The sequence below is a fragment of the Syngnathus leptorhynchus genome, chromosome 11, assembly GCF_054491065.1.
Source record: "Syngnathus leptorhynchus isolate UIUO chromosome 11, UIUO_Slep, whole genome shotgun sequence".
In the NCBI taxonomy this organism is placed as follows: domain Eukaryota; kingdom Metazoa; phylum Chordata; class Actinopteri; order Syngnathiformes; family Syngnathidae; genus Syngnathus; species Syngnathus leptorhynchus.
In genome coordinates, this window is record NC_141205.1 from 852,351 (window position 1) to 880,000 (window position 27,650).

The window sequence follows — 27,650 nt, forward strand, 5'->3', positions numbered from 1 at the left end:
TTTCTGTGCAACCTACACATTCATTAGAGAGTGATTCTTTCACCTCCATGTTTTCAGAGTGAGGGTTTTGTTTTGGTTTTGATAGCCAGTTTCAGACAGTCCATTCAAAACACTTCCAAGGAGCTTGGAGCAGAGGCTGACAGCCAAGTAACCATGAGCCGGAGTCCCGATTCCTGACGTCCGTTGCTCGGACATGCTGCCTCGAAGGCACCGAGTCAACGCAAATAGCACACTTTTTAATTGGAAACGTGGGAATTCATTTCGTCAGCAAACAAATGAATCTCTTCAGTCAAGGCACCATTATATATTTTGTGGGATTTGCAAAATGAGGAGGGATGAAATATCCATGAAATGGTTGGTCCTTTTCTCCTTCACCTGGGGCGCTTTGTTGAACGTGGTTCGGATGATTTTGATCACTGTCAGCCAATTCATCAAGCAAAGAGCCCCGCTGCTGTTCTGGTGTGTTTCCTGACCCGTCCGCTCTGATTTGTCCTGACTTGGCCCTCATTTATATCAGCGCTACTGCCGGACACTGACAGCGACTGAGTGGGTGGCTCCAGAATTAAGATGCGTGCCCTGCCAAAAGGTCCCGATGCCGCAAAAGCCACATTGTCCAGGCAAACATTGTTTGTTTGTTTGTTTGTTTGTTTGTTTGTTTGTTTGTTTGTTTGTTTGTTTGTTTGTATGAAAACAAAATGGTTTGATCCATTTGAACATTTCACAATATTCATCCACAAGCTATGATGACTTCATCTTTCCAAACTTCTCTTATTTTTCCTGATTCAATTGAAATGTATCTCCATCTGATGTCACTTTCATTTTTGTGTGCGCACTTTCTATTGCTGATGAAGACAAATGTAGTGGCGAGCAAGGGGCGAAAGGTGTTTCCACTCCATCTTTCCAGATGAATGCCGTGTTTAACCATCTGATAAACACACACACAGTCTCCCAGCGTTGGCTTGTATTAAAGGTCATCTGCGCTGAGAGCTTTCATTGTCATTTGTCTTTGCGTGGCAAAAGGTCATTGGCGGATCAGTGTATGGACTCGCAGTTCAGGCGGGCCCTCTGACCCATTCGTCTTCATTCAAAACTAGTTTGTCACTTGTGGCGTGTGATCAAATCTAAGTGTCATCTCCACTTGTAGGGCAGGCATTTGCTTTTTGGAAGATAAATAGTGGCTGAAATAACACACGGGCCTGCTACCAATGGGAATGCAAGCGGAAAACCACTTGGAAAAGATGATTGTCAATGATTGGTGGCTATCTTTCATGAAGTTACAGATCTGTTTGCTCAAAATCTGAAAGACTATTCCTGGCTTGACATCTTAATATGAAACTCTTTCTCGGTCTCAGAATACAATTGTTAATCTTTGGTTTGAAACTTGAAATACTCGTTTGAAACCCTCACCCTGCCACAGGCTTGAAATTGAAGTGTGTCAAAGGAGTTCCACAGGGCTCAATTTTAGAGCTCCTGATGGTCTTAATTGATTCACAGTACTGGATCCATTAGCGTGGTCTTTTTCATGTTAATGTATAACACGTTTAGATCGGAATGTTGTGTCGACAGGCTGTCGGTTATGTTTCCATTCCGGTGATTCCCAATATACCAGGAAGACATTATCTCCTACTTATCCGAATGGTGAGTAGCCAGCCGTGACTCTGGTTGCAAAGTAGCGTCTTGTATTACGTATGGTATGGTCTAAGTTGAGATGTACTCCCGATGTATGTTGTATGCGCTTGCGGATGGGATTTCTGAGCTAAGCGTCGCGCATATTACTTTGACGACTGTCGTCGGTAAAGCGTGAAGAAAGTTGACACCATCTGACATGGAGATGCACTAATATGGCTCTGATTGGGATGGAGTACCAGGCCATGGGATTACAATTAGTCGCCACTCGTGTTACATTAGAGCGTGTCCGTTTGATTGAACGCTCAGATGGATGATCACGCCCATGTTTTCAAGCGGCTGTGGATGCTTGTGTTATCTATTCCAACTTTTCAAGTGTCAACTTTTCATCCTCCGTGCAATCATAACACTTCACATTGTGGACATTTGTTGAGTGCACTGTGAGCCTAAAGGTCATGAGAGGGGAGGGGAGCATCTATTTGTGGGGAAGATTTCATCTGGAAGCAATTTTGCAATCATATTTAGCAGTAAATTACAAATTTCTAAGTATATTTGATGGTCTACTCTGTTTTTGTTTTGTTTTTCTGAGCCAAAAGTGAAACTGAAAATTGGCATCCATTTAGTTCGGGCGACTATTTGAGAAAAGAATGGATGTATTGTATCCTGATAAACTCCTGCTGTGAGCAGACTTATAAAAGTATTGGGTTTGGTTTTGTGTCTTGAGAAAGCACATTGATTGCATAGCCGGTGGGTGAAAGTTTTTACGCTTGGATTGGCTGCGGCTGGAACAACCTTTATCCTCAGCTTGTCCTTCGCCGACGTGCTAAACCGTTTATTCCATCCGAGCGCTTTTGGCAAAAAAAAAAAAAAAGAAAAGAATGCACAGCAGTCTTGGCCATCGACGAATAGGCACGATGGTGACATCATGAAACACTATCAAAGTGGAAGAACACTGAATGCAGATAAGCTCACGGTTAGCCTGCTTTTTCTTTGCATTTTCAACTCCACAGTCATCTGCTGCGTTGCTCACAAACTATACATGCAAGAAGAACACACGTTTCCTCTTCAACAAGAACAGATTCATGCTGAAGCACCAATAACATGGAGTCTTTTCGAAAGGTGTTCAGTTTATCCTTCTGTGTGTTCACTGCAAATATCACAGAGCCTGGACTTTAATTATGTTGGAATGCTCTGCTCATTATCTGAGAAGCTGTCAGCGTTGAGAAATTTGCCAAGGCACGCCACCTGCTGTGAGACAGAGGCAATATTTGTCTTGATCGTCAGCACACCGGCGGCGGCGACAGATTAGAAAATGATGGCCGCTATTTCCTCTGTAGTATGTAAATGCGGCATATTTACTCAACGAGAACAAATAAAAAGCAGAATCCTCAGTTGAGGAGCGTGTGAAAACGTGAGCCGGCCAGCGAAGGAGGTGCAGGGAAGCCACAGAGTAGCTGCAAGGGTGGAGCAATCCATGGCAAAAGGGCAAGGCGTCGTCCTCCCACTTTAATCACCTTCTTAACCTTCAGCGTCTGCAGACCTGACAGCCTGTAAGCTCCATCTTGTTTGGAGGTGTGTCTTTGGGAAAAATCAATGACTATGATAGATTATCAAAAAGGAGCTCAAACCTTAGCACAATAGTCAACAAGGCAAACATACAGACAAAGACACATTTCTGAGGTTCAGATTTGGAATATCCCATTCCATAAAAATATGGCCCACATTTGATTGTAGCGCATCTTTTATTGTAACACGTTCCAATGTAATGCATTTTTGTTGCTTCTAGACAAATTGGAGTGTGAGTGAGTGAACATTGTTCCAAAAACACACACACATACACTTCCAAGGGTTTCCCCTCCTCCGTCCCGCTTCGATTCGTCTTGCCCTTTTGTTGTTGTTGATTCTCGTCTCGGCCCCGGCAATCATTCTTCCTCACAGAAGCGAGCGGCCCGGCCCGGCCCGGCTTGGCCCGGCCCGGCCCGGCCCGGCCGCCATCGGGCTGCTCTCGCTCATACTGTCCTGCCGGCCGTTCCGAGAAGAGGCTATTTAATGAGCCCTGCGTCTGTGGCGCTTAGCCCAAGGCTTTCCATTCCAGCCCTGTTGGCATTTCCGTCGCTTGCTGCCATTATTCCCTTCTCTCTCTTTTATTTCTTTTTTTTTGTTCTTCCGTCAAGCTTCACGGCTGGAGACATGAAGTGTTACTTACTTCTTTTTCTTACTTTCTTTCTTTCTTTCATCTGATGCGTCATGGTGTCTATTGCCTGTCTGAAATTGGCCAACAAGTCAAAGTGGTCTGAAGACCTCCGGCAGCATTTTGTGGAAAATGGGCCATCTGGCTTTAATAGGCGGCCATTTTATCGCTGGACGCTACTCCATCACTTCAGTGATGACCTTCATTACATCAGGTTTGGGAGATGTCAGAGAAAAAAAATAAAATTACAGCCACATAATAACACACCTAAAGCAGGATGGACAGTCGGGCCGAGTTTGAGTATTTTTCCTCCATAGGCCCAATTATGGCACGTCTGAAAACAAATATCCTGAGATATGTATATAGCCTGTATTATTTTTTCCCGATCTGCTGGAAAAACATGATCAATTAACGTTAAACGTATTCAATATTGATCATTTCCCCCTTTGCCCCATTGCATAGATGCCGGCAAATGGAAGGGGGATGATTGATGTTTTGTTTTTCTTGTCTCTGTGTGGCTCCAACTGTGCATCAAGAGATCCAATGCAAGCGTTAGTTTACTTTGATTGAACTATCGGCGAATAAAGAATGACTAGATCTTTTCTTTTAAAGAAGGCTAATGATCTAATTAGTCTCTGCAAGATTTTCCTAAAAAAATATATTTGGTGGTGTTTTGTGTGTTCAGAGAAGAGTAAGAGGCGTTTTTTCGGTCTTTTTTGTTGTTGTTGTTGTTGTTGTTGTTGTTGTTTTACCTATCTTCTGGGCTCATAAAACAGTCTGAGCCTGTGACAGGCAGCAATGTGATTAACGCTGGATACGTCACGTGTGTGGTGTGCTCGGTCGGAAGTTTCAGAACTCTGTCAAACGTGACTTTAATGAAATTAAAGCATACAAGTGCAGTGCCACAGTCAGTGACACTTTTGGCATTTAGTCGTACAGCATATTTTAGTGCTTAATTGGCCCTTTTTTTTTTTATGAGAACCGGCGTGTATTTGCTGTCTGGCAATTGTGTGAGTGTACTGGAAAATGAGTCATTAACCCTGTTTTGAAATATAGTCTGCTTTGAGGAGGACGGTTAAGGTTAATTACGTCGGGGTATTTTTTGTACACGCTCGAACAGCCCTAATTTTCCCCCAGAAAAGGTGAGCCGCTTGCCCGCAGGACATTCAGTGCATGCATGATGACTTGTGCTAACGAGGCTCCCCTCCTAAGGGAGCATATCAAAGAAAGCTAAGTAAATGCATCATTTTCATGAGGTGCTCAGCAACCAAAAAGACTTTGGAGAAACCAGCAGCAGCAGCAGTCTTCTTGTGTCCTGGGTGGCAACTTTAATAAGACACAAGCAGACCTGTGTGTGATCTAACACTTCAATCATGGCTGAGGGAAGTAGCACAGAGGCTCATTTGCATAACGCCATAAAGCAATCTGGAGGATCTGTCTCTCGAGACAGCCATCATAACATAACGTGGGTACGAGGTCTCAACAATCCAGACAATGAAATCTTTTTTGTGAAAAAAACAACAACATCTGTTGCACGAAGCCGCGCCAACGTTCTTGGTTTGAAGTTTGATCACGGAAAATGTTGCCTGTATAGATTTGTGTCTTTCTCTCACTCTTAAACTTAGTGGAGAAATAATTAGCTGTAGCTCAATGTGTAGTGGATAGCTCACAGTTTCAACAATTATGAATATGAAATTATAATCGATATCCCCTTTACGCTGACACACTTAGACAGTGATTATTTGGAGTGTTTTAAGCATAACGCTGGCGAGTGTGTTTTGCCCACCCAAATGGAATGCTCAAGTCAGCTTTTATCACTTTGTTCACTTTGTCTTAGTTCAGCTGAATTTGGGTTGGCACATGCTTTGCATCCAAGCACTTTTTTGACAGTTCAGAACTTGCCAAGTATCTTGTTGTCAAGTCCCGATTGTCACTCTCTCACTGATGGATGTCTGGATTTGTTTGGCCCTGCTTATTGGAAATGCCGCACGGGCTGAATGACAACGGAACCAATTTAGCCACGGTCGGTCGGGGCTTTGTGTTTGTGCACCAAATCTCGTCAAGAGGAGCTAAAAAAAAAAAAAAAAAAAGAAAGCCTTGCAGGCGGACGACTGAATGGAGACATATTGGTAGCACCGGCGTGCTACTCCACCAGCTTCTTAATGAGGAAACGTAGCCACGGGGTCTTGCTATTAAATACAACAACAAGTGAGCGATGGCTTGACCATTAGGGCTCTAGTCGAGATGTCCTTGGAGTAGCTCCATCTCCATCAGAGTAGGCCGCTGCAACCCCGAGGTGTGGCTGGAAATAGAAATGTCAGTGAAGACGAGAAGGAATGGCCACGGAGAAGAAATTAGAACTTAGTGCTTTGATTCACCTCCCGCAAAATGAGATGGGGGACTCCACTCTGAAGAGTGAAGGAGAAACTGTTTAGCGTGTCCTTGTTGTCCCAAGTTGACGGGTACAAAGTCATCGCGACCATTAACCCTCATTGATCTTTGTTAAGCCACAGTAATCATGATTGATTTGACGTCGGTCGGCCGATTGGCTCGTCGGGTGTACGTGAATGGTCGGCGCTCCGACGACATTCGTCAACGACGTTGAAGTCGATCGAACCATATCGACAGCCAATCGTGGATTCATCAAGTTGTTCGTTGATTGATGTTTTGTGAAGGCTAATTAGTAATTAGCGTGGATTCTGCAAGTTAGGCATATACTTCATGATAAGGGTTATCCAGTCATCGACTTCTGAAGACCACCCACTCATCGGTATTGATCATTAGCGTATCACGATATGTTTGGTTGAATTGATTTGGAGCTGTTACTATGCCATCGTCATCAAGTTCCTCGTAACCTTGGTGCTGCTGTCAAGTGGTGACGCGATGCATTGAAGCACTGATTGAAGCATTGATGGTCAAAGCTCCCGCACTAAAAGCCAGACACCCTGCACTGGCAGGCATTGCTCCAGACTGCATGCTTGCTTGCTTGCTTGCTTGCTTGCTTGCTCGCTTGCTCGCTTGCTTGCTTGCTCGTTCGCTTGCATGCTTGCTATCCCTGGCTTGATCACTCACACTCAGTCACCCTGAGTTCATTTACTCCAAAGTGGCGTCCATTCCTGTCGTGATTTTTATGTTTATGGTCATTCCTGAAGTTGACTTCCATTTCCCGCTTTTGCCTCTTGTGTGAACGCCGCCCGCCCACGCCCTACCCTCCCTCCCTCCCTCCGCTCCCCTTTCCTTCCCCACCTCCGTCTGTCTTTCGGAAGAGCCTCGGCGTCACGTGTGGAATATCAATTACGGTCTTGAGTGTTTAGTGGCAGTTGTTGGTATCCTCGCTTGCTGGTTTTGTTGAGGAGGCTTATCAACAATCATTTTAAACACAGCAGTTGAAGTAAATTATTTTCCAGACGAAACAATTCGGCCCTCTGTCAACTCACTGGTAATTACATCTTGGAATTCTCTCCTGCAAAAAACAAAAGAAAAGAAAAGGCATGAAAAAGTAACAAAAGGTAATACAGAGTAGTCAATACAAAGTAGCAGCCATATATTCATGTCTAAAAGCTTGCGCCATAAGAGATAATCAGATATGTGAGGTGTAAGTAAACATAGACAGTTTAGCCAGACTTTGGACACTCTTGCATTCCAATTGTGAGCAAATAATCAAGTGTTTATTTCTTGGAACCATTTCTGTTCAAAATCAACCTGTTTGTTTTCCATTTTGAAACGGAATTCGTCAAAAGTTCAATGGATCAGGTTCAAGGCTGGCTGGCACGCAGCGCGCGGTAATGACAGCGCTGATAAGAAATCTAACATGAAACGCTAATCTCCACTGGCGTCTGTGAAAGAGTGGCGACCCAATCAGATATTCATGCATGTTTTATTCAGCATTCAAGTCTTGCATGACTTTTTGCTGACATTTCACAAATGTTTTGGATTCTCGCCAGTTTGCATGTAAATCTTTTTTTTTTTAAATGTTGATTTGATGTACTGTACAGAAATGTACCTTTTGAGGAGATGTAATCTGAGGCAAAAGCCGCTTTTGTATCTACAGGAGATGAGGAGTCATTGACTTTTGTGGCTCATGCCGCCTGCGAGATGTCTGCTCACTTTTTCATGAAGGGGATTTTTCATATTTCTTCCCTGCTGTAGCAGCTCTCCTCTTTCTCTCTCTCTCTCTCTCTCTCTCTCTCTCTCTCTCTCTCTCTCTCTCTCTCTCTATATATATATATATATATATATATATATATATATATATATATATATATATATATATATATATATATATATGTCTGCACAGTACTAATGAACCTCAGTAAAAAAGCCCCCCGCCCGCCTCTGAATACAAAGCATAACCAGGCAGCATCAAAAAGGACAGGCACATGGACATGTGTTCCGTTAAGAACAGAAAAGTGCATACAAAGGAAGGTTGCATCCATTCATGCACCCAGTACTTTCTTTTTTGTTTGTTTTGCTATCAAGCAATTAATGCATAGAAGTGGACACCTCTGACGCAGCATCAGATTTTCTTTCCATATATGAAGACAATCTACACTTTCTTTTTGGAAAACGTCACAGATGACCACGGGCCAAATATGTGTCCTGTTGGTAGTGGAATGTTTTCTGTACATCGATGACTTTGTAACCATCACCGACTGTACCGGATGTCTTTTGGCTATTATTCGGACCAAAATGGAAGAGAGCATTGAAATGGATCTTGCCCAGCATGTGAAACAGATATCCATCCCTGCAGCAGACACTATTGGTAAATGTCAACTTTTTGTGCCGATGATGAGCTTGTCTACATGACTCAAAAAGGCACCAACAGCGGGTGCAAAAGATTTTGTCAAAATCCGGAACGAGTCGACGGGTACGAAAGGTTTACACAAGACCCGGCTGCTGTTAATACTGAGCTGTGCGAGCTCCTCTGTCAGTGATATTCATGTCATAAAATCCAGGCATATAACCAAATTTAGGCTGTCAGATCCATTATTCATCACAGCTTGAAAAATAAGAAGCTTACTCCTGAGGCAGCGTAGGGGAAGAAAAAAAAAAGAAGTTGTGCTTGTAGAAGAAGAGCGTCTTGCGTTATCAGCCAGATAAGAGGAGATGGCGCCGTGTTCTCGCTGATGTAAATATCATGTGGCGTGTAAATTGGGCACACATTGACGCCAGCCAGCCAGCCAGCACTTGAAGCTGTCAGCCACCCGCAACCCGCATCCTCGGGCCTGACTTTAATGAGTGCCTCTTGTTGACGCACATGCTCGTTTGGCTTTGCTCTTCCTAATACACAAACTGCACAAGTTGCCTGTAAATCCCAGCGTAGCCTTTTGAAAGCCCGCCATGGAGAATCTGTGAGTGCAAGTTTACAGCAAATCCACATTCTTTGCCATGTTTGGATTGCAATTCAATTGACCAGGGCTGGCACCCTACCCAAGTAGAAGCACAGATCTTGCAAAATATGACAATCATCACTTGAACCATAAATCCAGCCCGAAAATAATCTTTGAGATTTTGTTTTTTTCTCTGCTCTGCTCTCCTCTCCCAGTCCCCTGGGTTAGGTGCAGCAAAAGCGAAGAAAGGCAGAATGAAGTCGGCAATGATGAGGGGTGACCTTCCCGTCCCGTCCCTTCCCTTCCTTTTCCTTCCCTCTCTCGGTGTGAGCCATCCTATCAGGCGGAATTAACTTTGGCCGTCTTCTTGGGCGTGCACGACACACACGCCTCCTCGTGCTTATTCATTTCCTCCAGCGAGACGTGCCCTAAATCACCCAGCCTTCTTTTTTTTTTGGACTGAAGTAAGCATGGGAAGCGGCAAGTCTTTATCGATTTGGCCTTGTTTCATCAGCAGCCAGGTCCTCGCTGCGGGACCAGCCGGTGGTAAATCTCACGTCGGCGCTGCAATCTTCACAAGTTGATGGCTCGACTTCAATCCGTGAACTCCTCTGGAGCTCGTTAAAGATCAATGAATGGAAGCGGAGCTCTCGGAACATTATGGGAAAAGCCGTCTCGCCAATTCGCTGCGACAAAACCGCATGAAAGACTTTTTTTTGTTTTGATCAAAACAAGCCTTCCCATTAAGGTTGAATGATCAGGAAGTTGCACATCCACATCCACGGCCTGCTTGCAATGGCGTAGGAAATTGGCTGCATGAAAGCCAAGTGGCTGACTTTCTGTTCAATTTCCTAGTTCAAGCAACAAAATGTTCCGTCTTTTTCAATTCTTTTCTTTAAGGGGACACTAGAATGCTCCATGGTTTTCATCCGTGCCTTGTGGTGACTGCATCAAGCAGATTTGTTAGGGACATATCAGACAGATAGATCGCACGGCTGGCTTTAAATCACCAACAGAGCACTTACGCTTTTGTGACGACAAGAGAAAAGTTGTCTCAATTCCGCGAGCCTGGTCTTATTTTAGAGTGGTGCAAAATTAATGACCTGGACCCGTCATAAAAAATGATTCACCCGCAGCCCAGACTTTGCAGCTGAATTCATAATATCGCTGTGAAAAAATTGTCATAAAGAGAGCGTGGCTGGAAAAAAGAAAGATGTCACGGAAGGATTTGGCTGTAGTTTACTCAGGAAAGAAATTCAAACCGGCACGTTTTGTCTTCCTTGTATAGAGATTGTATAATATGAGCTCCTTTGCCTCTTAAGCGATAGTTTGTGAATGTTTACAAACTATCTCAGCCATGTTTAGCAAATGACGGTTTCAAATTTGTGCGAAGAAGAGAGGCGAGCAGTCTTTCATGAATGGTGCCCCAGCGCTAATCCCAAATGAACTGCTGCTGCTGCCGGCCCTCAGAAGCAATCAGAAGATCCGTCAGCAGAGATCCGCTCACGTTAGAGCTGAGCCGGCCGGACAGGGCCTCTCGCCTCGCCTCGCCTCGCCGCTGCATCTCCTGGCTTGGCGTTAACCTCCGCTGTCATTATCTTTATGGTCTCTGTCGCTGGTCTTGTTGGAAGCGAACAGCATGGGCCGAATGTAGGGTCGATTTTGAATTCCAAATAATTAGCACAGCCAACAAGCATAAGAGGCTTTGAAATTGAGCAATAATAACAGCGGATGACTTTTGGGCATTGGGCTAAGCACCAATTACTAAAAGGGGCAGGCGACGCTCTAAATTTTATAAGCAAGCCATTACCAACGAATTCTTGTTTATTTTTAAGTCGGTTGTTTTGTTTTCACCATTTTCCAGGCCACATCCCCAAAAAATGTGCAGAACATTGCGTAGACAAAGTAAAAAGAACCAATTCCTGAAGTCATCCATTTTGAGACATGTTTGAAATGATGCATACTCGATGGGCGACATGAACTTGCCAAGCTTTTTGCAGTCTGCTTTACCATTTGTGTACTCGTTCTTCAGTTTGGCCTTCACGCCGTTTTTTTTGGCAAGCTCCTCTAAGATGAAGAGGATTGGCCAGTATCTGCTCCTTTTTCTTAAGTGTTTGTTCTCCCAGCTTGGAGGCCAATTGACTGTTCCCCTACAATCTTCGGACTGGCACCTCAGTACTTGTTGTTTTGTATTTTTATTTTCTGGCTGTGCGAGGGTTGCATGTGACTTGTTTTCCTTCCTCCACAGCATGTGTGTGCTTGTTTACTCGTGTCATATTCATACAGCGCCCAAGCTATAATCATCTCCGAGCATGGGCTATCGATTGCCTCGGAGCCAGCAATAGGGTAGCTGCGTGCTGTTTGCCGATCTTTATTATCTCTTCGCCGGAGCCGTGTGCGTGTGCGCGGTAATGAGTCGCTCGCATCCTCCCTCCCTCCCTCTGTCTGTCTCTCTCGCACTGGCGGCTGAGATGTAACCATGGCAACGGCAGGTTGCTCCTGGCTGCAAGCAAAGGGGCTTGAAAGGGAAGTGTTGAAGCTCTTGACCATGGCCAAATGAGTGACTGGCCTTGCACAAATCTCAGCCCAGGCGTGAAGATGCTTTGTGATCTTTAAATGGCAACACTGCCATCTTTCGACCTGAAATGATACACCCAAGACATCGGTATTTCAATCCATCCCAATCAAAAGGCTAAATTCATGTTTAAAAAAAAAATGAAATTCTTATTTCATCATGAATGAGCAGACATTCAAAGCAGATTTCCCTGTATGACCTGCAATTTTTGAACATTTTGAGAAAAAAAGTTAGTTTATGGATTTTCTGTTCTAGTCATCAGTAACAGAACCTGGGTTGAGTTTCGTTCTTTTGTTTGTGCGCCTCAAACTACAGAAAACCAACATTTTCTCATGGCAAAGGCATCTGCAGAACAAATGCGTCATGAGTAAAGTTCACAATGAACAAGAACACAAACTGTGCAACACAACCAAACCAACAAATATGTCAAATATAACAGTCAATATATGTCATGTAGAAATGAACATGCTAACTGCTGTTGACATCATTTCAAGTCGCGTCGGATTTGGACCCTTGCAATTCTGCATTACTACTGCCTTCTAGTGGAAAGAAATAGGCATGCCTTTTGACCACGATTAAAAAACAGGATGTGTTAGTTTGCCATAAAAAAAAGGTTTGGGTTCTGGTAGATTTTTCAGCTTGGGTTAAGGGCAAGAATTCAGGCTTTAAGTAAGGGAACGATTGGGATTCAAGTTAAGGCTTAGGGCAATTGGCCAGTGCTGGGCAAATAACTTCAAATGTGCAACTAGTATTAGTCACTTCATATGATGAAAAAGGTCATTCACGTAACTCAATGACGTATAGAATGACTTAAATGTTGTAGAGAGCCTGAGATCAAGCCGAGTCAAATTCCCTCATGCTGATTGTGATTCTGATGATGCATTTCAAAGGCCACAGCCCTCTATTTTAATTTATCTCAATATTTATTTGGACTTTCCGAGTTCTAGTACTCTCTTCACTAATCTCTTTTTGTTTGCGTGTTAATCTTCCATTTTTTCTGGAGTGCCACAGTTTACTGTAACTGCGGCTTTTCTCGCCTCTAATCCCCGGATCGGATCAACTTGGAGTAAAGTTTCGAACGAGATGAGCCATGCTTGTAAAGTTGAATCTCATGGCACCATCGTGTTTCTGAAAGTAATCCGCTGTCGCTCTAATGGAGGCGCAGATCGATCCAGATGGATTTTGCCTTTGCTTTTCATATCGCGAGCTGCACGTTAGTCCATCTTCAATTGAGATCCATTTGGGGTGTTTCACTCTCCCCCTGGGCCACTGCTTGGATTTGATTTCACTTGATGTGATTGTGATTCATTAGAGCACTCATAATGAGCAAATGGAGGCCTTGATTTCATTCCTTCAATTTCTCTCCTCATGAGGGGAAAACAGAGGTTGCTTACAAATGTAACGCTTCCTTCTTGTGGACGCTCACGTCTCTTTCCCGGAGGTGCCGTCATCATCCCAACCTCGAAATTAATTGCTTAAGTGAAAGGGCGTGGTATTCTTTTCCTTTAACCTACCAGCAAAAAAAAAAAAGAAAAAGGATGCCTTGAATTAATTTTGCATATTGAAATGAGTTGAAATGTCAATTTATTTTAATAAAAGAAAAAAAAAAGAAAAATCCAGCATTTTAGAGAAAGTATGAGAGAATGTAAAAATAGTGTTGCGGTATTTAGCTTGGATATGACCGCTTGAAGTAACATCTGGAGCTGGAGTGTTCTGGCCACATGAGCTTGACGCTTGCTTTTTGTTACTGTACACCGACCGGCTGCCTTTCTCCAACAGACAGGTTTTTTTTTTTTTCCAGTAATCGGTGAAACTCTGCCCTCCGTGGTGACCTGTGGGAGTATTGGGTGTCCTCGCAGCGATTCTTCCCTCCTCCCTCTCCTTGGTCTTCATCTCTTTCCAACTTGTTTGAAGGGATGGAGCGACCCAAGGGCAAAGCATCTCTGTCTCAGTTTGCACTTGAAGTGATGCGCTGATGCTCCCTTTTACCTGCTTATAGTGGTCGAACTACCGCCTGCTTGGGATCCGGAAGATTCGAGCCTTTTTTGCCGTCACAGTTTGACATTTTAAGACCTCGTCGATTCTCCCATTCACAATGCCGATGAGGATCATGTGCACCATCTCCTTCTCCGGCGATGACAAAGACAAAGGTTTCGAAGGATTCGAAGATCACTACAAAAGGGTGAAGAGGGATTACGGAGACTCTCGGGAGTACCTGGACGGCCGCGGCGGGCCGGACGACAGCGAAGAAGAGGAGGACGTTTCGGGCCAGGTGGACGACCTGGCGACGTTCTTCGGCGGCTGCTCGCTCCACGGAGCCAACCACGTGTTTGTGGAGAACAAGAAGTTTGGTGTCCGCCAGAGTCTGTGGGCGGCCGTCTTCACTTTGGCGCTGTCCGCCTTCTTGTTCCAGGTAGCTGACCGGATCATCTACTACCTCCAGTACGACCACATCACCATGCTGGATGAGAAGGTGGCCCAAAACATGACCTTCCCGGCAGTCACTTTGTGCAATTACAACTTTGTGCGCAAGTCACAGATGAGCTACAGCGACTTGATCTTCATGGCCCCTCTGCTGGGCTTTGACGAAGGCATGGCGCCGGGGTTCCCGCTGGCCCCGGAGCCCGAGCGCCCGCCGGGCTCTCGCTTCAGCATTGACGAATTCTATAACCGCACCCGGCACCGCATTGAAGACATTCTGCTGGAATGCAACTTTAGGGGCTTCGAATGCGGCCCGGAGTACTTTCGAGAGGTAGGTCACGCTCTCGGACGTTTGGGCATCGACTCGGGTTAGAAGAATGATAAGAATCAGAATGCCAATTTTCTTGATCTTCTCCAGTGACAGTATTTATTTTTCCATCACGGCAACATAGGATCTATTGTGTGGGTTTGAAATATTTTGCGTTGTAGATTTTCTTTTCTTTCATTTCAGTTTATTTTTCCAGAAACGATTGTGAATTCCCCCGACGGCTCCGAGCGATTCGGTCCCTAAGATACATCTGCATTATCCTTCATTCTTCTGGACAGCAAATCAATAGAATGTATTTCTTTTGGGTTACACGGCCATTGGCGCTGGGTGTCAGTGTAGAGCGCATTGAATTCCTGCTTGTGACAGTTTATTACCTGGGCCTAAAAGCCACTAATAGCCCTCTTGTGTGGATTCAGGCAAATGGAGCAGGTATGATTGATGCCTAACAACAACACCTCTTTGTCTTTTTGGGCTCAGTCATTTCCTATTAGGTACAAGTGAGCTTTAAAAGAGATCTCATGCAAGACAGTGAAGATTGATTGAACTATGGGAGCAGTACAGAGCCACGGGACTCTTTGTGGTATGCAGCCACATTAATGACTAACAATGGAGCACTTGCGTAAACTACTACTAGCATAAGACTAGTTTGTGGAGTCTGGCAGCGCGACCGTCGTGAGCGACAAAAAAGTCTTGGAGTCTGAGAAGGACAGCCAGGCTTCTCCCCCCCCCCCCCAGCAGTCTGGATGCTCTGTGGCATCATGCTGCCTCTTAGTGGTCAATGTTGGGCTTGCATAGCCTTGTTGAAATGTGGAAGAAAAGTTCAGCATAAATGGTCTCAGCTTGCCTTAGTTTAGTGTCCTGGTGCAGAATATGAGCCACTTCCTGCTCTGTCCTTATCCCCTCACATCGGAACTCTCCTTTCTCCGGTTGTCATCAAAATCGTTCCCCACAAGTTTGTTCTCTTCACCATGGACGGATGGAGGGAGCTCTACTTTTCTCTTCGACAGAGCCTTATTGCACGACAGTGTCGTCCAGAGGCCCAACTACTACAAAGTGTGGCTCAATCTTCACTGAGCCTAATTTTCAACTGGCGGGTAAACAAACGGCTGCAATTTGGAAGCGCTACTTGCGTGAGTGAGAATGCTGCTATGTAACAATAAGCCATTTTCAGAAAGAGGCGTACATAGCACTTGCTTATTTCATCTGGCACTCTCCCTCTGGTGACCCAGTTATTTGGATCCTTTCTTTTCTGTCAAATGTGATTCCTGTTTTTAGGGTTAATGGAGGTTTTCTGAACATTTGCAGTATTACCTCAGGAGAACAATGGTCACTGATCTTGGGAGTTTCTTCTCTGTTTTCAGACACTCTTGAGTGAGTGCATCAAGAAAAGGGTCGTGAGCGATTGAATGTGAACAGCTTGTATTTTTTCTTTTTTAATAAAAAGACTAACAGGATTATGCGTGCTGTCACGTTCTTTATACTCACAAATGCAAATCCGCCTAATGAAAGTGTCAACGCCCTGGAGGAAGGGGAATTAAATCCGGCGTTTCTTGTTTCCCACGCCGTCTTAAATAGCGTGCTCTCTTTTCCGACGTCTGCCTCTCGTTTGATGGATGCGCCTCATATCCGTCAGGCGACAACAACAAAAACACATCTGGGATGGCCGTGCTCTGTCTTGTTGATGGAAGAGCGCTAAAGGAGAATAAAAGCAAGCTACTCGGGGAGCAATGGAGAATGCTTTCAGAACCTCTTGTGTGTGATGCAGAGAGACAAACGTGTGTGATTTGAGAAGGAAGTTTAATGGTTGCATGTTCTAGCCATACTACTACTATTTTTTTACACCAGCAAATTTTGAGAGCTACTTTTTGGAGTCCAATTCATGCGAAGAGCTACTTGTTTGATACATCTTGAAAGAAATCTCAAATGACTTTTAATGGGTTGAATTTTGGGTTATGTCCTCTCACCGCTGAGCTATTTTTAAAAGACGGCCGAGGGCTATTCCTAGTCCTAAGAAGCTACCTAGTGCCTGTAGGCACCACGTTGGCGACCGGCGCCTCAAACATATTCAATGCAGATCGGCCTCTGGCTAGCGGACGTTATGGCTAGCTTGCGGCGTGCTTCAGGCGTTATATCAAATTCATTGGACCACGTCCATTCGAATATCCATACAGCATGGGAGAAAAAAAATTCGCGGTACGAATACAACTTCCATGATACTGCAACATGATTGAAATCATTTTTAGTTGTGACAAAAAAAAATATGTCTTCTTTAAACGGTATCATTCCTAACATGTATTATATGGTATTGGATTGAATTAGATTGTGTGTCTTAACTTCATTTTAACATTTTATTACACTAGCAATGTGTGGAAAAAAAACATGTTCTAATTAAGAGCCTGTCTTCCCGTTGAAGTAACCCTATGTCTTGAACTAAACATGCCGAATGGATTTGAGCTTATGCTAATAAGCTTGATTAAATGTCAGGCGGCGATCAATACGTGCTTGCCCAGCGCTAAAAAAGTGTTGGCAACAGGCATGAAATATTCATGCGTCTGTGTGAGATAACTAGCCACTGTCAGATAAGTGTACAGCGCTTTGAAAATGCCATTTGTGTGTGCAGACGTTTCTAGCCATCACCATTCAAGTGGAAGATGAATGCATGAATCATTAAGTCAATTCAATCAAATGAGAACAGCAATGTTCAATCAACCTGTAAAATGTGTTATTTTACAAGTTGAATTGTTTCATTTACGAGAAGTCAAATGCCACAATATTTCATGGAATAAATGACGGATTCTATTTTAATCAAGCCCTTTGGTTACTGCTAAATCTATGCAAGTCAGTGTGGACCATCCTTTGCCCACACCGGCTGCTAAACACACAATTAAAAAGTCACTTTTAAAGTTGTTGTATTCACTTTGCTTGGTACAAAAGCACAGCTCCAGTTTTAAAGTAAAATGTCTACACTGTAGGTTTAAGCTTTGTTTGTGTTTGTTTGGCATTAAAAGGGCACATTTGCTTGGCTTTCTTTCCATGGCTACAGAAGTCAAGTTGCACATCGTTGCATCATTGTTATTTTGTTATTTAACATTGTACATTTGTGTGAGTACTTGGTGCTAATTTTTCATCAGTGGCATTAATGCAAGACGAAAACATTCACTTAAGTCACTGAATATTGATCATCAGTTGTTGGAGCAATTAGGTACAGATGAAATGCGTGACAAGTGTCTGGTCAGCCATTTTACTTCATTAGGCTGATTAAAGTGCTTCATGTTTTCGTGCAAGAGTCGCGGAAGAGAAAAAAACAAAAAGATGCTTCTCTAAGTGTGAAGAAGTTTAAATGTTTAAACTGCGCATATTGTTAGAGTGCCCTAAGCTTTTTCTTAATTAGTCAATTCCAATTTAGTTGAGATGAATCTTTAAATTCACCACGTTTGCATGTCATCTGGGAGGTCTTTTTGTTTTTAAACATTTGTTAAGATCCAGTTAGTTGTGTACCGTGCAGTAAGTACATTTGCAAGCGCTTGCTTCAAGTTACTTGTCGTTTGTTCAGCAGGGGGCACTGTTACTTCAGATGACTCCATCTATCTATCTATCTATCTATCTATCTATCTATCTATCTATCTATCTATCTATCTATCTATCTATCTATCTATCTATCTATCTATCTATCTATCTATCTATCTATCTATCTATCTATCTATCTATCTATCTATCTATCTATCTATCTATCTATCTATCTATCTATCCAAAATAGTTTGGACTTGAAGCCTTCCTCTTTTTTTTTTTTGGATCACGTCAATTGATATGATGAATATGATGTAAGGGAATTTTTCTTTCGATCCAAAATGTCAAGCTTTTATGAAGTCGTTCATTTTTATTGCATCTTGTTCTATATTTCTGTGAATTTATTTTCCTTGTTTTTCATTATTTTTGACAGATTTTTGTAATTCAATTTTAATTTATTTATTTGAGGGATTTTACATACCGCTGTAATTTATCAAATGAATGTGACTTGTTTACCTGGATACACGGGGCGCGCGCACACACACACACACACACACAACACACACACACTTTTATGGAGACTTCTTTGATGTACACAAGCATCTCTCAGTTGAGATTTAAAGAAACATATTGCATGGTAATGAGTTCGTCTTGTTAAAGCAGTCAAGCGATGCAAATGAATGTAAATGTGTCCAAGCAGGTTTTCCCTGAGCTGCTGCTGTTAATCTTCCTTTGACGGAGCAGCGAAAACCTCAAAAACAAATGCTGCAAAGCTAAATAAGGCTGATTCATGTCATTAGCCACTCAGTAGGACAGTCTGCACATTTGGAACAGCAATAATAGAGGTTAGGGGGCGTTGAGCAGACAAGCAAATTAACAAGTCCACTCCATCCCAATCAAATGGAAAGAATCAAGTGACATGTTCTTTCTTCTCAGTGAATACAATGGAAATCTGAAGGACACCTCTTGCAGGCAGCAGCAGTTTGCCAATTTCTTCCTAGCAACAAGTGCATGTGCCAGCAGAGAAAATAATGATGGCTTCTTCAAAATACAATTCAATTGACTCCACGTGATGTGGGCTGTCTCTGCGGTGTATAATCTTGATGAATTAAAAAAAGAAAAAGCATTGCAATGTTCCTACTTAAATAGTGCATGAACGGTTGCAGTCAAACGACTCCATCAGTAAATGGAAAGGGGAGTGTTCATTTTGCAGAGAACTATCCATTCATTCTAGAAGCGTGAGAGCCGCAGGGACTGAGTAGTTGACGTCATTTATCACAAATCCCAGACGTTCCCTGGCGGACGCTGCCTGGATGAATTGTCGGCATCATCCCTGAGGAAAGATCATCAACATCTTTTCAGATTCATGAAAATGTTAAATTGCCGTAATTTTTTTTTAAATACATTTTTGTTTTCATCTCTTTTTTGTCGGTGCAATTTCATTCTAAATTTGTGTGAGAATATTGGTAGGCTGGACTATGTGTATGTAACCTTTCACATCGGTCAGCGAGTTTGTAATGAAGGCGAAATGATGTCCATGTTCTCTCAATCCCCACATCATGATCACAAAGTGGACATGAATTTCCCTGCTCAGTTCATTGCGGTTGTGCCGAGCTTGTGACAAAAGAACCTCGTTCCCCTTTCAGCTATTCAACTCGAAAAAGCGCGTGTTCCGTTGTGTCTGCAACACTTTCATTTAGATGATCCAAGGATGCCAATTTGTCTTTATGTGAATCTCTGCGGCTCGACTCTTGCTCACCCTGCATCGTTTTAGTGGTAAAGAAATGGCTTACGTACTTCTCGTCTGGACAGGTATTTGTGTTTTTGTGTGTGTGTGTGTGTGTGTGTGGGGGGGGGGGGGCAGAGTGTCACATATGGCTGGCGACACATTATGGATGTAATTATCTCCTCAAATGGTTCCTGCCAAGCACCACCTGCTTCTCTGTGGGCAAACAGACCAGGCATAGCTTCATTCTGTCTTGCGTGACTGTATGTTACATTCCAATGGATAGGCTGATGTTTCTGATCAAAGCGCCCATTTGTTTTCCATTTTGGACCTAGAAGTGATCGCAAATATTTGCTATAATGATGACTTTACTCCGACATTCTTCCTGACGCAGGGAGCAGAATTCTGCAGTTGAGTAAACCAACACTGGGATCAGAATAGATGATGATTCTGATCCATTGCCTGCCTGATTGCCTGCTTTTCTAGTTGTGTGCACTTTTGACAGGTTTTTGAAGCCGCTACCAGTGACTGTCACTTTGTTGCTTTCATGTGTCGCGTTTCAGCAGGCTTTTGCTATCTGTCTTGTGCATTTTATTATCTCTAGATGTAGTAAGTATATGGAGAGAGAAAAAAAAAAAAAGCTTATCTGAAATCCCCAGTCTGCGCTACCTCCGTGTGTTTTTTCTTTGCTTTAAATAGGGTCATGAATGGTTAATTACTGAGAGAACCGTCAGAATATATTCAATATTAGATCAAGGAGATTTCTTGGGAGTGACTATCACCATTTCCAATAAGGTTACACCAAGCAGGGGATTAAAAGAAGGCAGGCAATGTGGTGCTCCAGGCCTGCTCTGACACTTTGATGAACTGCACAGTGTGTCCAGCAGGTACTACCCACAGATTTTACAAGCCACTCGACTATTAAGCTAACAAGCAGGTAAATAACATAACGGACATTGAATTCATAGTCAATTTCAATTTGATAAAGAAAGAATACATTTCCATTATCCATCACTGGAGACTATGTAGCACCTTTGGTCCAAGCCTGTCAAGCAACGAACCATTTCCTCCTGACATCCAAGTGTAATAAAACACTTCATTGTCCTCCAAAGGAACATTAAGGCTGACACTGTAATCAGCTCAATCCTACGTGAAACATGAAATGAAATTGCTGGCGAGTGGCTAATCTCGGGTTACTGTCGCGTGCGCTCATTGGACGGGGAGCCTGCACTCGACAAATGTAGAAATAGGGCAAATTTGGGAGAGAAAATAAACCATGTAAGAAATTGTACAACTCATGGAAAGCTTCATGAAAAACATTGAAGACAAGGAGCGTTAACACAAAAGACATATCCTGATGAGCAGAACGTTTGTGTGACGTTGGAATATTCAGGAGGGCCTGGTTATTCCGCCACTTCTTTTCCAAACAATTTTCTTTGCAGCCCTTTTCCCCACGGTCACGCAACACTTCACAACGGAGACTTGCAACCCCACACCCAGTGGTTGGGGGAGTCGCCCAGCTCCCGTTGGAACACATTTTAGACGATGAGCACCCGAGCATGAAGCACTACTTAGTGAAAAACTCCCTGAGGGCGTGATGGTTGCACAAGCAAGCTCCTGCTGATTCCTTGCTAGTGGCCTCCCTTTGCGCCCTTGCTGGCCGGCCGCCCACCCACATGCCTGCTATATTCCATTTTTATGGTCAACCCTTTCACCTGCCCTTGAACTCTGGTTGTCTATCAGTGGACCATCAAGTTCCTTTCCTTGAACCCTTCGATCTCGCTTCCTGCTAATTTAGCAGCGTAGCAGGATGACAAAAAATGCAGCCAGTTTCATCCGACGACAAACTCGTCTGAATCGGATGTGTCAGTTCAAAGGAGGGAGGAGAAAAAATGGTTTTTGCAACACTTTTCTGACATGAGTTGCATTGAAAAGCGCATTTGTTTTCATGACTTTCAATTGGTTCAATAACAGCCCAAATAGGGATGGACTATGAGTATGGATGCGTCAAAAAACACAAACTTGACGATATCGTTTCATTTCCTATGTACCTGCGGTGAAAAAAGCCAAGCGTGGAGAGTCAATGAATGGGGCGGCTAATGGCAGCCCCGGGCAGCCTCACAATTTCCTATACTGTCTTTTCTTCTCGCCTATTTCCTCTCAAATAGGGCAATCCACTTCCTCTTAGACAATTGCCATGTTTGGGGTTCAATAAAAAAAATATATATAATACAGCACAGCACATCAAAACGTTTTCCAATAAAAACTCCAGGGTTCAAAGGTTTCCCCGATGCAGCGTCAGAGAGCGGCGGATCGTAATTTCCTCACGATTGTTCAGTTCAGTCACGTCTGAGCGCGTTGCTCAGTGTGCGGCTGCCCTGAGTCACTCCCCAAACGACCCGGTGAAAGCTTTTCTGGACTTTCCTCACGTGGAATGAAGTCCTTTTTAAACCTATAGCTGTCCAAAGGCATTTGCAATAAATCTTGTCTTAGGGAGCAAGAAGGCAATAAAAAACTCAATTACTCCTTTGTGCCTTAGCTTTGAGACAATTCAAACCAAAAATAAAGCGGCATGAGTAAAAAAAATGTTCTTTTTGTATTTTCTCAATAATAGTCCTATTTTAATTTCACCATGAAAGGGTGAAAAAAAAACAAGCTTGTCACACAAAATAAGGGGCAAGTCTAAGTCACGACACCGTTGTACAGTACTTACTGTTGTGCCACTTATCCCCAGTCAGCACAGCACAGGTGTGGCTCATCCCAATCAACCAAGCTGTTCCACATCATCTCGTCGGAGGCGGTCTACAAAACCCCCTGAGAGACAGTGCTCGACGCTTCGACGTTAACCTTCCGTGGTCAGCGCTCAACTACACGTCAAACCAGCGTCTCCTCCCTCCTATCCACTTTTGGATCACCCCTTTTTTTGTGAGAGAAGTAAATATATTGTTTTTTGCCCTAAAACCTCAGTTTTTGTGTCTTGTCTCCTGGGTTCTCTGCATTTTTGGCTCACCACCCCAGCTGAGCGTAACAGAACGTCGAAGCCATCATGAGCCAAGCCGGGACCCCGGGGGCCGGGCAGCCAAGATCATCCGAATTACTTGGTTCTGTGGCAACACTTTCCAACCAAGTGCAGTCTATTGCAGGAGCGCTATCTGGCATTCAACGGTCCCTGGATGCACTTACTGTCCGTGCCTCGGCCGAAGGAAATCCCGCTCCCGTTCATGGCCCTGCCTCTGCTTCCAACCAACAACCCAGCCCTGTCCTTCCCAACCCACAGCAGTCTCAGTCCGAGCCTGGCCTAGTCAGCCCTAGGCCTTTCAACGGTGACTTCAATCTGAGCAGAGGTTTTTTGGCACAATGTGAGTTACTTTTTACCCATCAGCCCTCTAAATATTCCTCTGACGGGTCTAAAATTGCTTTTGTCATGTCCCTTCTGGTCGAGGACGCCCTCCGCTGGGCCATTGCGGCAGTTGAGAACAACCCAGTTTTTTTTACCGACTACTCTCAGTTCAAGAGTGAGTTTCGGGCTGTGTTTGATCACCCTGCAGATGGTCAAGATGCTTCTAGCCGCCTGCTGGTTATCCGCCAGGGGTCGCGTTCAGTGGCTCAATATACGCTGGAATTTCGGATCCTTGCTGCAGAGAGCCGTTGGAATGACCAAGCCCTCCTCAGTGTCTTTCGCAAGGGGCTGAGGGATTCTATTAAGGACCTCATTGTCCGTGACAGCCCGGAGACCCTTAACGGGCTAATATCCCTGGCTCTCAAGATGGACGCACGACTTCAGGAGCGGCGTACAGACCGAGCCCAACGTAGCCCCCTACAGTCTGTCCCCCGTCGTTTTGCTTCTGTGTTCCCCACCTCACCTTCCAGGCCAACTCCTCATACTCAGGACCCTATGCTTCCCCCGTTCCTATCTACTTCAGGGTCTGGGGAGCCCATGGAGGTTGGCCGATCACGGATCTCGCCAGCAGAAAAGCAGCTGAGGCTGAGCAATGAACAATGTTTCTACTGTGGAGAATCAGGACATTTTCATCCGGTCCTGCCCAAAAGGCCCAGCTCGCCAGTAGGGGCTATACAGGTGAGCAACACCACCATTCCCCAGCCCAAGGTTTGTTCCAACCGTCTTTTCCCCGCAACCCTGGCCTGGGGCAAAGAAACATTGTCTGTTAGTGCATTTATTGATTCTGGTGCGGACGAGAGCCTTATGGACATTTCCTTCGCACGCCAGGCCGGAATTCCTTTGGTTCCCTTAGATCAATCCCTGTCTCCCAGAGCCATCGATGGTCACTCGTTAGGAACCATTTCCTTCTCCACTGAACCTCTTATGCTCACGCTCTCAGGGAATCATACTGAGCCCATCCGTTTTTTTGTCCTTCATGCCCCTACTGCTCCCTTGATATTGGGGAGACCTTGGTTGGAGAGGCATGAACCTCACATCTCCTGGGCCTCTGGTCGGATTTTGGGATGGAGCACAGCCTGTCATGCGACCTGTCTACGCTCTGCCCTTTCACCTCCAAGTAGTCCCAGACCCATGCCCGTAACCCCTGATATCTCTGGAGTTCCGAGTATTTACCATGACCTTGCCTCAGTATTTAGTAAGGATAAAGCCCTTTTACTTCCCCCTCACCGGCCATACGATTGTGCGATCGACCTCCTTCCCGGGGCCCCCTATCCTAAGGGGCGACTCTACAACCTCTCCCTTCCAGAGAAGGAGGCGATGCGCAATTATGTTGCAGAGTCCCTGCTCTCAGGTTTCATAAGACCATCATCATCTCCCTTAGGGGCAGGTTTTTTTTTTGTGGACAGGAAGGATGGCGGCCTGAGACCTTGCATTGACTACCGTGGTCTTAATGACATCACAGTAAAAAACAAGTACCCTTTGCCCCTTATTAGTTCCACTTTTGAGCCTCTTGCTCATGCCCGGGTGTTCACCAAGCTAGATCTCCGCAACGCCTACCACTTAGTCCGGATCAGAGAGGGCGACGAATGGAAGACAGCTTTCAACACCCATCTCGGCCATTTTGAGTACCTTGTGATGCCTTTTGGCTTGTCCAACGCACCAGCGGTTTTCCAATGCCTGGTAAATGATGTGTTAAGAGACATGTTGAACATCTTTGTGGTGGTGTACCTGGACGACATCCTCATCTTCTCCAGGTCATTGAAGGAACACCACCAGCATGTGCGTTTGGTTCTCCAACGGCTGTTGGAGAATCGCCTGTTCGTTAAAGCCGAGAAGTGTGTCTTCCACTCTGACTCTGTTACGTACCTGGGAAACATAGTGGAGGCTGGACGGATGAGTGTCGATCCCTCCAAAGTCAAGGCTGTGGAGGAGTGGCCGCGTCCTACCAACCGGACTCAGCTCAGACGATTCCTGGGTTTCGCAGGCTTCATACGCCGCTTCATCAAGGGATATAGTCAAATCGCTGCCCCTCTCAATGCCCTGACCTCCATCACACGCCCCTTTTCCTGGACGCCCGAAGCCGAGACGGCCTTCACCAGACTCAAGGGTCTGTTCTCTTCAGCTCCAGTGCTTGTCCACCCTGACCCTGAGAGACAATTCATTGTGGAAGTGGATGCTTCTGATACGGGCGTTGGGGCAGTCCTCTCCCAGCGGTCGGAGGAGGATCAGAAGGTGCATCCGTGCGCTTATTTCTCTAGAAGTTACGACCCAGCGGAGAGGAACTATGATGTGGGAAACAAGGAGCTGCTGGCGGTCCATGATGCCCTGAGGGAGTGGAGACACTGGTTGGAGGGAGCAAAACTGCCTTTTGTCGTGTGGTCAGATCACAAGAACCTGACCTACTTAAGAACAGCAAAAAGGATCAACTCCAGGCAGGCCCGCTGGGCTCTGTTCTTAAGCCGGTTTGATTTCACTCTCACATACCGCCCAGGGTCAAAGAACGTCAGAGCTGACGCCCTTTCCCGTCAGTTCTCTGAGGGCCCTGCTGTCCCGGAGATATCCGACACCATCCTTCTTCCTGCCCGTGTGGTTGGGGCAGTCTCCTGGCCCATAGATTCTGTTGTAATGGAGGCCCTGCAGACCCAACCTGACCCTGGCAATGGACCCCCGAACAGGCAGTTTGTTCCAGATGCTGCCCGTCCTCGAGTGTTAGAGTGGGGTCACTCCAGCCGTGTTTCATGTCACCCCGGAGAGCGCCGGACAGCGGAGTTCGTCGGCCGGAGATTCTGGTGGCCCACCCTTAAGAAGGATGTGAAGGAGTATGTTGCTGCCTGCACAGTCTGTGCCCGTAGTAAGGCTTCCCATCGCCCTCCAGCAGGCCTCCTACAACCCCTTCCAATTCCGAGTCGGCCGTGGTCTCACATTGGCATGGACTTTGTCACTGGACTTCCCTTGTCCCAGGGTTGTGACACCATCCTGACTGTGGTCGACCGGTTCTCTAAGGCCGTCCACTTCATTCCCCTCCCCAAGCTTCCTTCTGCTGCTGAAACGGCTGACCTCCTCACCCTCCATGTCGTACGCCTCCATGGTATTCCCTCAGACATTGTGTCGGATCGTGGTCCCCAATTCATCTCCAGGGTGTGGCAGGCTTTTTGCAAGGGAATTGGAGCCACGGCCAGCCTTTCCTCCGGGTACCATCCTCAGTCCAATGGGCAGACTGAACGCGCCAACCAGGCAGTGGAAGAGACCCTTCGCTGCGTTGCCTCCAGCAACCCCTCTTCCTGGGCTAAGTACCTACCCTGGGTTGAGTATTCCCTCAACACATTGGAGAGCTCTGCCACCGGAATGTCTCCATTTCAATGCTCTCTGGGTTACCAGCCTCCCTTGTTTCCTCAGCAGGAACTGGAGGTGGCAGTTCCATCCACCAGGGCCCACCTCCGCCGGTGTCGACACATCTGGAGGACTGCTCGGGCTGCGCTACTCCGTGCCTCAGTACGATCTCAGCGTGATGCTAACCGGCGGAGGAGGCATGCCCCGGTTTACCAGCCTGGCCAGAAAGTTTGGCTATTGGCCCGGGACTTGCCCCTCCAAACCTCTCAGACGTCTACCCGCAAGTTGAACCCTCGGTTTGTCGGTCCCTACACCGTGGACCGCATCATCGGCCCTTCCGCAGTGCGTCTGAATCTCCCTCCTGCTCTCAAAGTGCACCCAGTTTTCCATGTGTCCCAGCTGAAGCCAGTCTCCACCAGTCCCCTGGCACCGGCGGTTTCTGCTCCCCCGCCACCTCGACTACTGGCTGATGGTGATCCTGTTTGGTCGGTTCGTAAACTGCTGGCTGTCCGTCGCCGGGGAAGAGGCCTCCAGTTCTTGGTGGACTGGGAGGGCTTCGGCCCTGAAGATCGTAGCTGGGTGCCCAGGTCCTACCTTGCTGACCCTTCGTTGTTGGATGACTTCTACCGGGACAATCCGGGTGCCCAGGGACGGTCGTCCGGTGCCTCCCCTCAGGGGGGGGGTACTGTTGTGCCACTTATCCCCAGTCAGCACAGCACAGGTGTGGCTCATCCCAATCAACCAAGCTGTTCCACATCATCTCGTCGGAGGCGGTCTACAAAACCCCCTGAGAGACAGTGCTCGACGCTTCGACGTTAACCTTCCGTGGTCAGCGCTCAACTACACGTCAAACCAGCGTCTCCTCCCTCCTATCCACTTTGGATCACCCCTTTTTTGTGAGAGAAGTAAATATATTGTTTTTTGCCCTAAAACCTCAGTTTTTGTGTCTTGTCTCCTGGGTTCTCTGCATTTTTGGCTCACCACCCCAGCTGAGCGTAACACTTACCTTGTTATCTAGTAATTAAGCGCCATCGTGTGGTGCGATAAGAGCAGAAAACTGCAAGTAGGTGACTTTGGGGCAAAGTCCAAAAGAAAAACGAATAGGAGCTCAACTATGCAGGGATGTGAGTGTTATTTATGCGTATGGTCACGGAGTGGACTTGCAAGCCATTTGTTCTTCTATTAAAAACTCACATAGTGTAGGCGGCAAGCTGAA

General features: G+C 45.5%; 1 protein-coding gene across 1 annotated transcript in view; it reads left to right on the top strand.

Annotated features, from left to right (window-relative positions):
* asic1b (acid-sensing (proton-gated) ion channel 1b) overlaps window positions 1–27,650 on the top strand; it is a 75,502-nt gene that overhangs the window by 31,233 nt on the left and 16,619 nt on the right. The gene's annotated exons all lie outside the window — the stretch shown is intronic.